This window comes from Oncorhynchus tshawytscha, linkage group LG04 (genome assembly GCF_018296145.1).
Source record: "Oncorhynchus tshawytscha isolate Ot180627B linkage group LG04, Otsh_v2.0, whole genome shotgun sequence".
Lineage (NCBI taxonomy): Eukaryota > Metazoa > Chordata > Actinopteri > Salmoniformes > Salmonidae > Oncorhynchus > Oncorhynchus tshawytscha.
In genome coordinates, this window is record NC_056432.1 from 51,727,968 (window position 1) to 51,742,676 (window position 14,709).

A 14,709-nucleotide genomic window follows, 5' to 3' on the forward strand; every position below is an offset into this window, starting at 1 on the left:
AGGCTCCAGTCTGTATCTGCTCTGATGCTAATGGCTGATGTTCACTACAATTAAGGGCCATTACCACACACTCAGCACAAGCATATAGACATGCATGTTATCAGTGTCTGAGTGTTTACCTTTTTTTTTTTTTAAGCGTATTTGCATGATGAACTCCCATGGCACCTTACTGTAACGGTAGCTCCAATCACACTGAAGACTGAACTCGAATAGAAAGAAGGGTTAACGAAATATACATACGCACATGCACCAACGCACCCATGCACGCACTGACATATGCACACACAGGATTGTAGGCAGGTAGGTACAGACACACACAAACACAGTGACCAATCGTATTGTACTTCCGGCGCCGACAGAGATGGCCGCCTCGCTTCGCGTTCCTAGGAAACTATGCAGTTTTTTGTTTTTTTACGTGTTATTTCTTACACTAGTACCCCAGGTCATCTTAGGTTTCTTTACATACAGCCGAGAAGAACTACTGAATATAAGATCAGCGTCAACTCACCATCAGTACGACCAAGAATATGTTTTTCGCGACGCGGATCCTGTGTTCTGCCTCACAACCAGTGTAACCGAGTGGATCACATGCAGCGACCAAAAAAAAAACGACTCAGAAAAAGAGGGAAACGAAGCGGTCTTCTGGTCAGACTCCGGAGACGGGCACATCGTGCACCACTCCCTAGCATTCTTCTTGCCAATGTCCAGTCTCTTGACAACAAGGTTGATGAAATCCGAGCAAGGGTAGCATTCCAGAGGGACATCAGAGACTGTAACGTTCTTTGCTTCACGGAAACATGGCTCACTGGAGAGACGCAATCCGAAGCGGTGCAGCCAGCGGGTTTCTCCACGCATCGCGCCGACAGAAACAAACATCTTTCTGGTAAGAAGACGGGCGGGGGCGTATGTCTTATGGCCAACGTGACATGGTGTGATGAAAGAAACATACAGGAACTCAAATCCTTCTGTTCACCTGATTTAGAATTCCTCACAATCAAATGTAGACCGCATTACCTACCAAGAGAATTCTCTTCGATTATAATCACAGCCGTATATATCCCCCCAAGCAGACACATCGATGGCTCTGAACGAACTTTATTTAACTCTCTGCAAACTGGAAACGATTTATCCGGAGGCTGCATTCATTGTAGCTGGGGATTTTAACAAGGCTAATCTGAAAACAAGACTCCCTAAATTTTATCAGCATATCGATTGCGCAACCAGGGGTGGAAAGACCCTGGATCATTGTTACTCTAACTTCCGCGACGCATATAAGGCCCTGCCCCGCCCCCTTTCGGAAAAGCTGACCACGACTCCATTTTGTTGATCCCTGCCTACAGACAGAAACTAAAACAAGAAGCTCCCACGCTGAGGTCTGTCCAACGCTGGTCCGACCAAGCTGACTCCACACTCCAAGACTGCTTCCATCACGTGGACTGGGAGATGTTTCGTATTGCGTCAGACAACAACATTGACGAATACGCTGATACGGTGTGCGAGTTCATTAGAACGTGCGTTGAAGATGTCGTTCCCATAGCAACGATTAAAACATTCCCTAACCAGAAACCGTGGATTGATGGTAGCATTCGTGTGAAACTGAAGGCACGAACCACTGCTTTTAATCAGGGCAAGGTGTCTGGTAACATGACTGAATACAAACAGTGCAGCTATTCCCTCCGCAAGGCTATCAAACAAGCTAAGCGCCAGTACAGAGACAAAGTAGAATCTCAATTCAACGGCTCAGACACAAGAGGTATGTGGCAGGGTCTACAGTCAATCACGGACTACAGGAAGAAACCCAGCCCAGTCACGGACCAGGATGTCTTGCTCCCAGGCAGACTAAATAACTTTTTTGCCCGCTTTGAGGACAATACAGTGCCACTGACACGGCCTGCAACGGAAACATGCGGTCTCTCCTTCACTGCAGCCGAAGTGAGTAAGACATTTAAACGTGTTAACCCTCGCAAGGCTGCAGGCCCAGACGGCATCCCCAGCCGCGCCCTCAGAGCATGCGCAGACCAGCTGGCCGGTGTGTTTACGGACATATTCAATCAATCCCTATACCAGTCTGCTGTTCCCACATGCTTCAAGAGGGCCACCATTGTTCCTGTTCCCAAGAAAGCTAAGGTAACTGAGCTAAACGACTACCGCCCGTAGCACTCACATCCGTCATCATGAAGTGCTTTGAGAGACTAGTCAAGGACCATATCACCTCCACCCTACCTGACACCCTTGACCCACTCCAATTTGCTTACCGCCCAAATAGGTCCACAGACGATGCAATCTCAACCACACTGCACACTGCCCTAACCCATCTGGACAAGAGGAATACCTATGTGAGAATGCTGTTCATCGACTACAGCTCGGCATTCAACACCATAGTACCCTCCAAGCTCGTCATCAAGCTCGAGACCCTGGGTCTCGACCCCGCCCTGTGCAACTGGGTACTGGACTTCCTGACGGGCCGCCCCCAGGTGGTGAGGGTAGGCAACAACATCTCCTCCCCGCTGATCCTCAACACTGGGGCCCCACAAGGGTGCGTTCTGAGCCCTCTCCTGTACTCCCTGTTCACCCACGACTGCGTGGCCATGCACGCCTCCAACTCAATCATCAAGTTTGCGGACGACACAACAGTGGTAGGCTTGATCACCAACAACGACGAGATGGCCTACAGGGAGGAGGTGAGGGCCCTCGGAGTGTGGTGTCAGGAAAATAACCTCACACTCAACGTCAACAAAACTAAGGAGATGATTGTGGACTTCAGGAAACAGCAGAGGGAACACCCCCATCCACATCGATGGAACAGTAGTGGAGAGGGTAGCAAGTTTTAAGTTCCTCGGCATACACATCACAGACAAACTGAATTGGTCCACTCACACAGACAGCATCGTGAGGAAGGCGCAGCAGCGCCTCTTCAACCTCAGGAGGCTGAAGAAATTCGGCTTGTCACCAAAAGCACTCACAAACTTCTACAGATGCACAATCGAGAGCATCCTGGCGGGCTGTATCACCGCCTGGTATGGCAACTGCACCGCCCTCAACCGTAAGGCTCTCCAGAGGGTAGTGAGGTCTGCACAACGCATCACCGGGGGCAAACTACCTGCCCTCCAGGACACCTACACCACCCGATGCTACAGGAAGGCCATAAAGATCATCAAGGACATCAACCACCGAGCCACTGCCTGTTCACCCCGCTGCCATCCAGAAGGCGAGGTCAGTACAGGTGCATCAAAGCTGGGACCGAGAGACTGAAAAACAGCTTCTATCTCAAGGCCATCAGACTGTTAAACAGCCACCACTAACATTGAGTGGCTACTGCCAACACACTGTCAATGACACTGACTCTACTCCAGCCACTTTAATCATGGGAATTGATGGGAAATGATGTAAATATATCACTAGCCACTTTAAACAATGCTACCTTATATTGTTACTTACCCTACATTGTTCATCTCATATGCATACGTTGATACTGTACTCTATATCATCGACTGCATCCTTATGTAATACATGTATCACTAGCCACTTTAACTATGCCACTTGGTTTACATACTTATCTCATATGTATATACTGTACTCGATATCATCTACTGTATCTTGCCTATGCTGCTCTGTACCATCACTCATTCATATATCCTTATGTACATATTCTTTATCCCCTTACACTGTGTATGACAGTAGTTTTTTTTGGAATTGTTAGTTAGATTACTTGCTCGTTATTACTGCATTGTCGGAACTAGAAGCACAAGCATTTCGCTACACTCGCATTAACATCTGCTAACCATGTGTATGTGACAAATAAAATTTGATTTGATTTTTATTTCCACGCCTGTAGGACAGACTTAGGAAGTGCATTAAGAACAACTCACGAGTAACTCATCAACAGTACATGCCTCATGACACCTGTCATAACACATTCATTACATGATACCGTAAATGACAGGTCTCAGTAAAGGAGTCGAATAATGCCATATTTTAGCATGTTTGCCGACTTGACACATTACATTATTATCGTATTATCGTAAGCAGAGAAGCTTCACACACTGTGTGTAGGCTAAATTGTGTGTAGTCCAAAGTCTACACTGTGTGTAGTCCAATTGTGTAGAGTCTCTCTCTCTCTTTCTCTGACTGCAGGAGGACTGATGCATTGAAAGCGAAACACTCAACCTTCAATTCAACTGGTCTATCAATCAAGTCTGTCGATCAACCAAGTAGGTTTGGTTTCATTGTTTCTGTCAATACGTCTCTCCGTTGACTAATACCCAATATAAAGTGTTGTGTTCCCCTGTGATTTATTTTGCACTATTATTAAGTGAGAATCTATTGGTATTCAGGCATTGCTCCTATGCACAGAGATCCATAGCACTTCTAAATCCCTGAGCTTTTACTGTAGACTGAAAAGTTAGAATTCCAAGAACCAGGAAATACACTTTCTGGACCTTGAAGATCTTTCAAGGTGCACTGAAATAAAGTAACTGGAGGAAATGAAAATATGGAATGTGACAAGACACACACGCGCTCATACACACACGGTCTAGGTGACCTTGATGACGAGGCAAGATGAGCTTAGAGAGATTTCATAAATCCTTACAAAGCACAAACTCTTACAACCCCCTCGTTTTTACTCCCTCTCCCTCTCTCTACTCTTCCTGCTTCTTTATCTCGCCATTGTTCCTCATTGCTTGTTTGTGCCTGTGTACATGTTTTGAATGCATTCATTAACTCAGCCCCTCACATTGTTACAGTGCAGTCTGTGGATCAGTTTCTCTGTCAGCATTATAGATCACTCTCCTCTCCCACTGCTGTTTTCAAACTAATGTTTCCCAGGGGATTCAGTGGGCTGTAACTAATTTAGTCAACAAATCACAGCGAATACAACACAGGTTGCTGCTGAAGTGACTCTCCGTCATCACAATGTGCATTTGGATGGCATCGCCATTCACCTGAGCTTGTCAAAAAGCATATCCCTCTGCGCTTCTTTCTCTCTCCTCCCTCCCTCTCTCTCTCTCTCTCTCTCTCTCTCTCTCTCTCTCCTCCTACTAATCACCCCTCTCCTTTTATTGACCTCACCTGTGTTTCAAAAACCTCCTCCTTTTCCTCCCCTCCTCCCTCTTTCTTCATCCTCTCTTCCCCTCTTCTCTCTATCCAGTTAATTTCCTTGTGTTTAGCTGACGCCACGTAACACCTTAATGAGCTAACACGGAAATATCACTACTCTCTCGCCAGTGGTCTCTTCAGTCACTTTTCCCCTTCATCTGCACTATACTAAAACATCTTTAGGTTGGGGTGACAGCTGTGTTGCAGTAGACTGGGAGGGACCTCTTTGACGTCTTTCCCACCAAATCCCAGATTACTGCTCATAATTACTGCAGATTACTGCTCATAAACCGATTTTGGGAACACTTTTAGGTCTGTGGACAAACAATAGCTGGTATTCGGAGCGGTCTGCCATATAGCATATAGAAATCCCTACTTTCTCTAAAGGAGAAAGTAGGGATTTCTAAATTCCATCCCATTCTAGAACAGGAGAATAGGAGCGATGTGCCATAGAATTTAAATAAAGGGCTAGCCATAGCTAATTAACGGTAGCGTTCTATGGCTAATGCAATGTGTTAGCAGCTAATTAGCCATTAGCCTGCACCGAATTGGCGCTCACATGTGTTCAGTGCTAATTAGTGGCTAGTTCATAATGTACACTCTCTCCACATTTGGCGATACTTGGTGATTGGGGACTAGGTTAGGTCTTAATAGCAATAGCTATTGTTTGGTGCCCTGTCTTAAATGCTCTCCGAAAGCCCCTTAATTGACCGAAATACTGATATGCATCCTATATGAAAATGTAAACATGTATGAAAGGAGGTGCATTGAAGGTGTTTATTTAAACTCTATGGGTGAAGTGGTCATCCTGTGCAGTCATTCACTTCCTTTCACACATTGCTTGGGTAGTATGAATTGCTATATAAAATACCTTGGTAGAGCCATGGAATTAAAACGCAGTATTATTTATTGGATAATAAAAAGTAGTAGGCTTCTCCGGCCGGAGACAACATTGCCTACATAAATGTTTTTTTATCAAGTATAAAAACACAAAGCCTGGAGGCTTATTTTCATTGTGGTCCTCACTCTCTGTGTGCAGAGCTTTAGGTTAGTTACCATTTCAGTTTCTCTCCCCTACCTAATAGTTAGGATTGTGTGTGTGTGTGTGTGTGTGCGTGCGTGCACGCATAGGCGCATGCACTTGTGTATTCTAATTCCTTTATTTGTGTGTGTGTTTCCTGTGTGCGTCATCATTCAACAATTATGCGATCACCCTTAATTACATACCCCTGTATTGTTGCTTCTGTTTGAGACTGCTTAGTGACCCCACAGGACATAGCATTAGATGCCCAGCTCTCCCAGCTCAGCCGAGGCACTTACACCCCAATTTGTCCTCATTATAATTAACAGAAAACACTGAATCACATTTGGTGCGGCTATAGCTACTGCTCCTTGCTGACCCCTGTGCGATCCTGCTGGGGAGGGCAGATATTGTGTGGCGTGGTAATTAAATACATTGTCTTTGAACATGGCTGGGGCCATCACCATCCGGAGGCTGTCGAACATCGAAAAACAGATGCATCGCCACCACTCTCTCAGGCAATTAAATCAAATGATATAGATGAGCTATGGCGTCAGCAGTGTTGTCTGTGAGTTACACACACACACACACACACACACACACACACACACACACACACACACACACACAGTATTATCAGAAGAGTTGTTGGAGAGAGGTTTCTGTCACTTTCTCTCTATCTACAGTGTCTCTCTCTCCGTCTTCTCTCCACCCCCCCACTCTTTGTCTGTCCTCTCCTTCTGTCTCTAGCCTCACGCTCTGTGTCTCTCTCTGTCTTTTGCCTCGCGCTCTGTGTCTCTCACGCTCTGTGTCTCTCTCTGTCTTTCTCCCACCCTAGACAGTAAGGTTTACTTGAGGGGAGTGTGAGAGGGCAGCTAGCTATTTGTGTTGAAGGGCAGCAGAGCTATTGCTATAACGTACTGGAACTGGACCAGTGACTTGAAAAATGGCGCCGTAGAGGATGGCTGACGTTTTACGCGCTCCTAACCGTGTTATTTTGTTCGTTTTTTGTTGTGGCTTTGTTTGTAACTTATTTTTTTTACATAATGTTGCTGCTACCATCTCTTATGACTGAAAATAACTCCTGGACATCAGCACAGCGATTACTCACCACGAGCTGGAAGAAGCTTTTTCCTTTAGCGAGTCCGACGTGACGGATATACTGCTTCTACAGGAACAGGCCCAAATCTCCATCATTTGCGTGAAGAGAAGAAGGACACAAAGGGGACAGAGGTCGGGCTGCCATCTGAGAATTCGTAGGCGAGCGAGTAAACCCAGTTCAGATAAAGTAGATGCTAAGCTACATGACTGTTTTGCTAGCACAGACTGGAATATGTTCTTCCCATGGCATTGAGGAGTCCACCACATCAGTCACTGGCTTCATCATCAATAAGTGCAACGAGGACGTCGTCCCCACAGTGAATGTATGTACATACCCCAACCAGAAGCCATGGATTACTGGCAACATCCGCACTGAGCTAAAGGGTAGAGCTGCCGCTTTCAAGGAGTGGGACTCTAATCCGGAAGCTTATAAGAAATCCCTCTATACCCTCCGACTGACCATCAATCAGGCAAAGCGTCAATACAGGACTAAGATTGAATCGCACTACACTGGCTCCAATGCTCGGTGGATGTGGCAGAGTTTACAAATTACAAAGGGAAGCACAGCCTACAAAGGTAAGCACAGCCGAGAGCTGCCCAGTGACACAACATTACCACACGCTAAATTACTTTTATGCTCGCTTCGAGGCAAGTAACACTGAAACATGCAGGGGAGCACCAGCTGTTTCCCGAAGACTGTGTGATCACGCTCTCCGCAGCCGATGTGAGTAAGACCTTTAAACAGGTCAACATTCACAAGGCTGCAGGGCCAGACGGATTACCAGGATGTGTACTCCGAGCATGAGCTGGCCAACTGGCAAGTGTTTTTACTGACATTTTCATCCTCTCCCTGTCTGTCTGTAATAGCAACATGTTTCAAGCATACCACCATAGTCCATGTGCCCAAGAATACTAAGGTAATCTGCCTAAATGACTACCGATCCGTAGCACTCACGTCTGTAGCCATGAAGTGCTTTGAATGCCTGGTCATGGCCCACATCAACACCATTATCCCAGAAACCCTAGACCCACCATAATTTGCATACCACCCCAACAGATACACAGATGATGCAATCTCCATTGCACTCCACACTTCTTTCCCACCTGGACAAAAGGAACACCTACGTATGTGAGAATGCTATTGATTGACTACAGCTCAGCGCTCAACACCATGGTGCCCTCAAAGCTCATCACTAAGCTAAAGATCCTGGGACTAAACACCTCTGTCTGCAACTGGATCCTGGACTTCCTGACGGGCAACCCCCAGGTGGTAAGGGTAGGTAACCGCACATCCGCCACGCTGATCCTCAACATGGGGGCCACTCAGGGGTGCATGCTCAGTCCCCTCCTGTACTCCCTGTTCATTCATGACTGCACAGCCAGGCACGACTCCAACACCATCATTAAGTTTGCCTATGAAAAAACAGATATAGGCCTGATACCTGACAATGACGAGACAGCTTATAGGGAGGAGGTCATGTGGTGCCAGGACAACAACCTCTCCCTCAACGTGATCAAGACAAAGGAGATGATTGTGGACTACAAGAAAAGGAGGACCGAGCATGCTCCCATCCTCATCAACGGGACTGTAGTGGAGCAGGTTGAGAGCTTCAAGTTCCTTGGTGGTTCCATCACCAACAAACTAGAATGGTCCAAGCACACCAAGACAGTCGTGAAGAGGGCACATCCTGACTGGTTTGATTACTGCCTGGTATGGCAACTGCTCGGCCTCCGACCGCAAGGCACTACAGAGGGTAGTGCATACGGCCCAGTACATCGCTTTGGCTAAGCTTCCTGCCATCCAGGACCTCTATTCCAGGTGGTGATAGAGGAAGGCCCTAAAAATTGTCAAAGACTCCAGCCATTCTGTTCTCTCTACTACCACACGGCAAGCGGTTCTGGAGCGCCAAGTCTAGGTCCAAAAGGCTTCTTAACAGCTTCTACCCCCAAGCCATAAGACTCCTGAACAGCTAATCAAAGGGCTACCCAGGTCCCTCTTTTACGCTGCTGCTACGCTCTGTTTATTAGCTATGCATAGTCACTTTTAATAATTGTACCTACATGTACGTATTACCTCAATTGCCTCGACTAACCGGTGCCCCGCACATTGACTCTGTAACGGTACCACCTGTATATAGCCTCGCTATTGTTATTTCACTGCTGCCGTTGAATTCATTGTTACTTTTATTTCCTATTTGTTACTCCTCCATTTTTTTGCTTAACACTTGTTATTCTTTAAGTGTTGTTGGTTAAGGGCTTGTAAGCAAGCATTTCACTGTAAGGTCTACGCCTGTTGTATGCGCCACATGTGAGAAGAAAAACAAATCATTTGACGTCATCGGCCAGCACTGGCAGAACTCGTGTTTTATTCATTTATTTTTCATCATGTTAGATGAGATTACTTTCGATCAGGAGCGGTGTATTTCTCATTCCTCAATGGGAATAATAGTTTTGCTTATCAACCATTTGTATAGGCTATTTTGTATAGGCTAGTTGATGGTACGGGTTAAGCATACACATAAGCATTAATGGTTATGCATAACAATATTTATCAGTCTCCAACAGTGTCTGTTGATGAGTTTACTTCACATATGACTTCTGGGAAACAGACTAGCATGGCTGCTCTAGTTTTAGCATGTCACTGACCTGAATGGTGAATGAGAGCAGGTTGAAGGAAACATTATTTCATTCAAACTGGCATTGTTTATCATAATGAGTGGGCGGACAACATTATCATTTTAACGAGATGTCCTATTTTCAATTTGAGGGTCATATTGTGGCCAGGCTTTAAAGTGCAAATGAGGACGAACCTCAACACAATAACGTCATTCCGTTTGGAGGGTTGGAAAATATATTTCCATATTATCCAGCAAAGTTGTTAAGAGACTAGATCTCTGCTGTGATCAGAGTGAAGATTTGAATGGTCAGTGACTTATCTCTTTCAGTGTGTGTGTGTGTGTGTGTGTGCGCACGCATGTACGCACGTACATTAGTGCGTGTTCATGAGCCTGCGTCAGAGTCCCCGCGTTCTCCTACTCTCTATTCCAGTTAATGGAAACTCAGTTTAATCAAGTCCTATCACATACAGGCTTACTCATACCTCATTTAATCTTCTCTAGCTTTCGGATAAACCAGCCAGGGGCTGTAGAAATACATTATAAAGACATGTTTACAGTGGAAGAGAGGGATGGCGTGTTCTTTCAACTTTCAATTTGTCCTGGAGTATCCTCTATCTAGGATATGGGGGTTGGGGGGGGTGGTGTTCTTTCCTCTGCTTGTCGAGTGTTTTAAGCCTCAGCTGCTTTCTCTGTCTCAGTACGGTAATGTCATGTTGGAGGATGGCGAGGAGGTCCCTGGGGAATATTTCAATTCCTAATATGTCCCATGTTTAATGGGTTTCACATTAACTGCAGATTGCATCTGTAGTTCCCACCCTCGCTCTGTGGGTGAGGGTGTACGTGCCTGTGTACATGCGTGCCTGTGTGCGTGCCTGTGTGCGTGCCTGTGTGCGTGCCTGTGTGCGTGCCTGTGTGCGTGCCTGTGTGCGTGCCTGTGTGCGTGCCTGTGTGCGTGCCTGTGTGCGTGCCTGTGTGCGTGCCTGTGTGCGTGCCTGTGTGCGTGCGTGCCTGTGTACATGCGTGCCTGTGTGCGTGCCTGTGTGCGTGCCTGTGTGCGTGCCTGTGTGCGTGCCTGTGTCTGTGTCCGTGTGTTAAATGTTCCAAAGTTCTGTCTGTGTTATTTACAGTATATAGGGTCAAACCACATTTGCAGGGAATGTTTCTTTCCAATACATTCCTGGTTGTTGTTGTTTCTACCATCCCTTATTTTAGATTGTTCTCTGTACAGTGCTGATTTGTGGCAATTGGATCACTTATCAATTGAAACACTATCAACCAGTCTTTTGGCCTAATGCTCCCCTTTCAAAAGTGGATCAGGAAGTGTCTAATCTCCAGTGGTCATATCATTATCAGTAATTCGGTAAGCTCAATTGGAGGGCTAGAGCTACTGTATGACAGTCCTTCTATAGATTCACCAGCCATGTTTATATGACCCATTGGCCTGCATGTGATTTCCCCAAAGCTAGCCACCATGCATGCTCGAGTTAGAATCAATGCTAATTCTTACTGATGTTTTTATTTTGTGCTGTGGGGCAACAGCAGGCTAATTGTAGCTAGGCTATTTTCAGTGGAGTTGGCTAGTTCTGGGGCCTCATCTTCTGCATCATAACCTGGATATAATGTGTGTGTGTGTGTGTGTGTGTGTGTGTGTGTGTGTGTGTGTGTGTGTGTCAGGGGCCCCAAGGAATGGTACGTCACTGTATGACTGAGGGAGAGGGCTCAGAATAGCCCAAAAAAGTTGGCTGCCCCTGTTTTTATAGCCGCTCAGAGGGGATCCTTTACTACTATCTGCGGGCTCTTTCTGCTTATCTCTAGCAAGTTAGCTTAGCCTCCTGCTACTCGTCGGGGTGGTTGAGGTCCTTTCGTCTAAGAATCTAAGAATACCGTAAGTACTTTTATTATGTGTATATGTCTGTCTCTGTGTGTCTCTCTTTTCTCCCTTTTCTTCCGCATGTCTTCTCTCAATTCTCGCTCTCTGACTCATAGCTCTCTCCTCTCTTTGTTTCTTTCCTCCCTGCCGTCCTTACGGGACTTCTGCAGTAACTTCTGTCAGCAGTAACCTTGGACATACATTCAGTGTGCGTCTCTGTAGTATGTGTAGCTGTGTATAATGTATGTATTTGTTTGACCTATAACCTTTTGGAGTCTTTGTTACATGAATTGTTGCTAGCTTTTTTGGCAGATATCTTTCTCCTATAACCAAGTTGTTTCGTTGTCAATGCCAGACAACTCTTTGGCACACAGAGAGAAGGTCATTGGCTATAGTAGTAACAAGTCTGCCTACCAGGCTGACTAGCTAGCATCCCTAGTAGGTGTCACAACTTTCACGTCCGAGAATAACAGTGTCATTCACAGGTCATGACCTTCCACCCTACTCACATTGATTGCTGAGTGGATCTGGTCAAATCATAAAGGGTTATGACAGCTATTGTCAAACAACCATGACTGATCTGTCACTCCGAGCCACATTTAATGAACCACTGTCTCCTTGGAGCCTGTGTGTGTGTGTGTCTGTTTGTGTGCGTGTGTGTGAGTGAGACTAAGACATTTGGCTGGGCAGGGCCCTGTCTCTCTGTTCTCTATCTCCATGGTAATAAGTGTAGAGGCAGATGGAAGGGGGAATAAAAAGGAGTGGAAGATAATTGGATGAGTGCAGCGTGGACCCCTGTCTGTCCTCATCCTCGGTGGGTGTTTTGACTGATGCCAGCCAAGAACACACACCAGGGTTTCCGTTAGGAAAATGTGGTGCTGGACAACATGATTTTCATTTAGCCTCCATTTGAGAAATTTACCGAATCCATATGCATTGTGTGCATAACGCATTAGGGCGTCCTAATAGGTTATGCACACTAGAATTACATAAATCAAGCTCAGAATGACAGAAATAACATTTTAGATGATGCTAATGAGTCTTAACAGAACAGAACATAATTTCCAAACATTTGCCCAAAGTGCAATTTGGGTGAAAACACCATTCTATACCGCGCACCTGGGAAAGCACCATTCTTCTAGCAGTTCCATATGTGACATAGATGAAGATCTCTGTTAGAAACTTAGATGGGGAATCTAAAGATGCAACAACTAGGATGGGTTGCTAATATGACTAGGATTGTGCCTTTGGCTTATGGATAGGAAAACCAATAGAACAGATAAAGAATGACATAGTGGTGGGTCCAATAAGGAAGTAGGCTAAATGGAAATAAACAATTATATACTGTTATTTCTACTTATATAATCACTCAAAATGCTTCACCATAAGACTTAGCCATAGAGGATCATTATCTTATTTAAAAAAATAGCTGTGGTTTGTTTCAAATCACAAGCTTTGGGAAGCCTGCAATTTGGGCAGGGCGTGTGGCAATAGGCCTAGCTGATTGAGTTGCAGCTGCTAGTGAAAAGCATCAACAAATTTGAGACAAGAATAAGGGGAAGGGTGGGTGGCGAAAATATAGCGGAGTCTCTCTCCAGAATGGCTCAGCTGTCTCCCCGCAATTCTTGAGCATTCATTGTTTCATTGTGTAAATTGTTTGCGCTTTTATTTAAAAGAATGATCAATTCCCCATTTATATATGTCATCAACGGTAAATGTACCGTTAATTTACCATTCTCATTCTCGGAGTGGAAACGTTGTTTGCAGAGTTCACAACCTGCTACATGTGGGCAAAAAGCATGTCTGGTTTCTCTGTCTCGATTAATGTTGAGGGAGCACGCATGGAAATACCTGGCCTGCTGCGCGGAAATGTAGGAATCCATTGTGAATGATAATATATTAAAACTATAGTTCCTCACGGTAAGCTATTTAAAAAATCTTTCCAACAATCTCCCCCTCATTAATTACCAATCCTCGGTGTGAAAGATCAATGGCCTACTGCTGCATTTGGCCTATAGACTATGAGTTCCATGCGCTCATTTATTTAGCGGCCAATGGATCATGGTGTATCAATGTGTCCATGGAGAAGAGGCTGTAATTGTAATTCTGATGGTAATTGTAATTCTAACCGTGTCCACAAGATGGCAGCAGTGTATGTGAAAAGTTTCAGATGGATAACTTGAAGTATGAGCAAACTACATGACATTTTAGTGTGAAGTCACCCAGGTACATTTGGGCAAATTGTGAAGGAGACATTGACATTCACATAAAACATTTCTGCAAGAAATTGAGCTTTTCCACTATTAGTAGCCATATTATAAGTTAAACATTTGCAAAACAACCAGTTTTCATAACTCTCCATATTCTTATAATTTTTGTCCGAAAGGGAAAGGCTTGATGTCGCACAAGGTTAGCTGCAACATTTTGCGACAGATACTGGGTTCCCATAAAGCCCAAGTCATTAGTTATCTAGCTAGCTTTGTTTGACCCCGATTGGTGCTTATTTGACAAAGTTACCATCATTCAAGTGAAGACCGCCCACGTCATCGGCGTGCCATGGAGGCATCGCTCTCTGACCAAATTTGGTGTCCTATAGGACCTACTACACTCCTAATGATATAGTGAAGTCTGGCTACGTTCTAGGATCTCTGAGGACTAAATATGAATGTGATTTGACTGGTTGAAACAATGTTTAGGATTTCCTCAGATTCCTTTCTTCACAAATTGAACGAGTGGAAATACAAAATCCCGGAGTCGCATCTTCACTGTTGACGTTGAGATTGGTCTTTTGCGGGTATTACTTAATGAAGCTGCCAGTTGAGGACTTGTGAGTTGTTTGTTTCTCAAACTAGACACTCTAATGCACTTGTCCTCTTGCTCAGTTGTGCACCGGGGCCTCCCACTCTTTCTATTCTGGTTAGAGCCAGTTTCCAATGTTCTATGAAGGGAGTAGTACACAGCGTTGTACGAGATCTTCAGTTTCTGGCAATTTCTTGCATGGA

At 45.2% G+C, this 14,709-nt stretch overlaps 1 protein-coding gene across 3 annotated transcripts in view; it reads left to right on the forward strand.

Annotated features, from left to right (window-relative positions):
- Positions 1 to 14,709, forward strand: part of LOC112248969 (LARGE xylosyl- and glucuronyltransferase 2-like) — a 188,344-nt gene that overhangs the window by 46,720 nt on the left and 126,915 nt on the right. Inside the window, exon 2 of one of the 3 annotated variants that reach the window (XM_042320854.1) lies at positions 4,135 to 4,211. The exons of 1 other annotated variant lie outside the window; for it this stretch is intronic. The gene's annotated coding sequence lies outside the window, so the exon portion shown is untranslated. Of the gene's footprint in view, positions 1 to 4,134; positions 4,212 to 11,625; positions 11,723 to 14,709 lie in introns of those variants that run through there. One more of the 3 variants, XM_042320852.1, reaches the window with a different exon arrangement.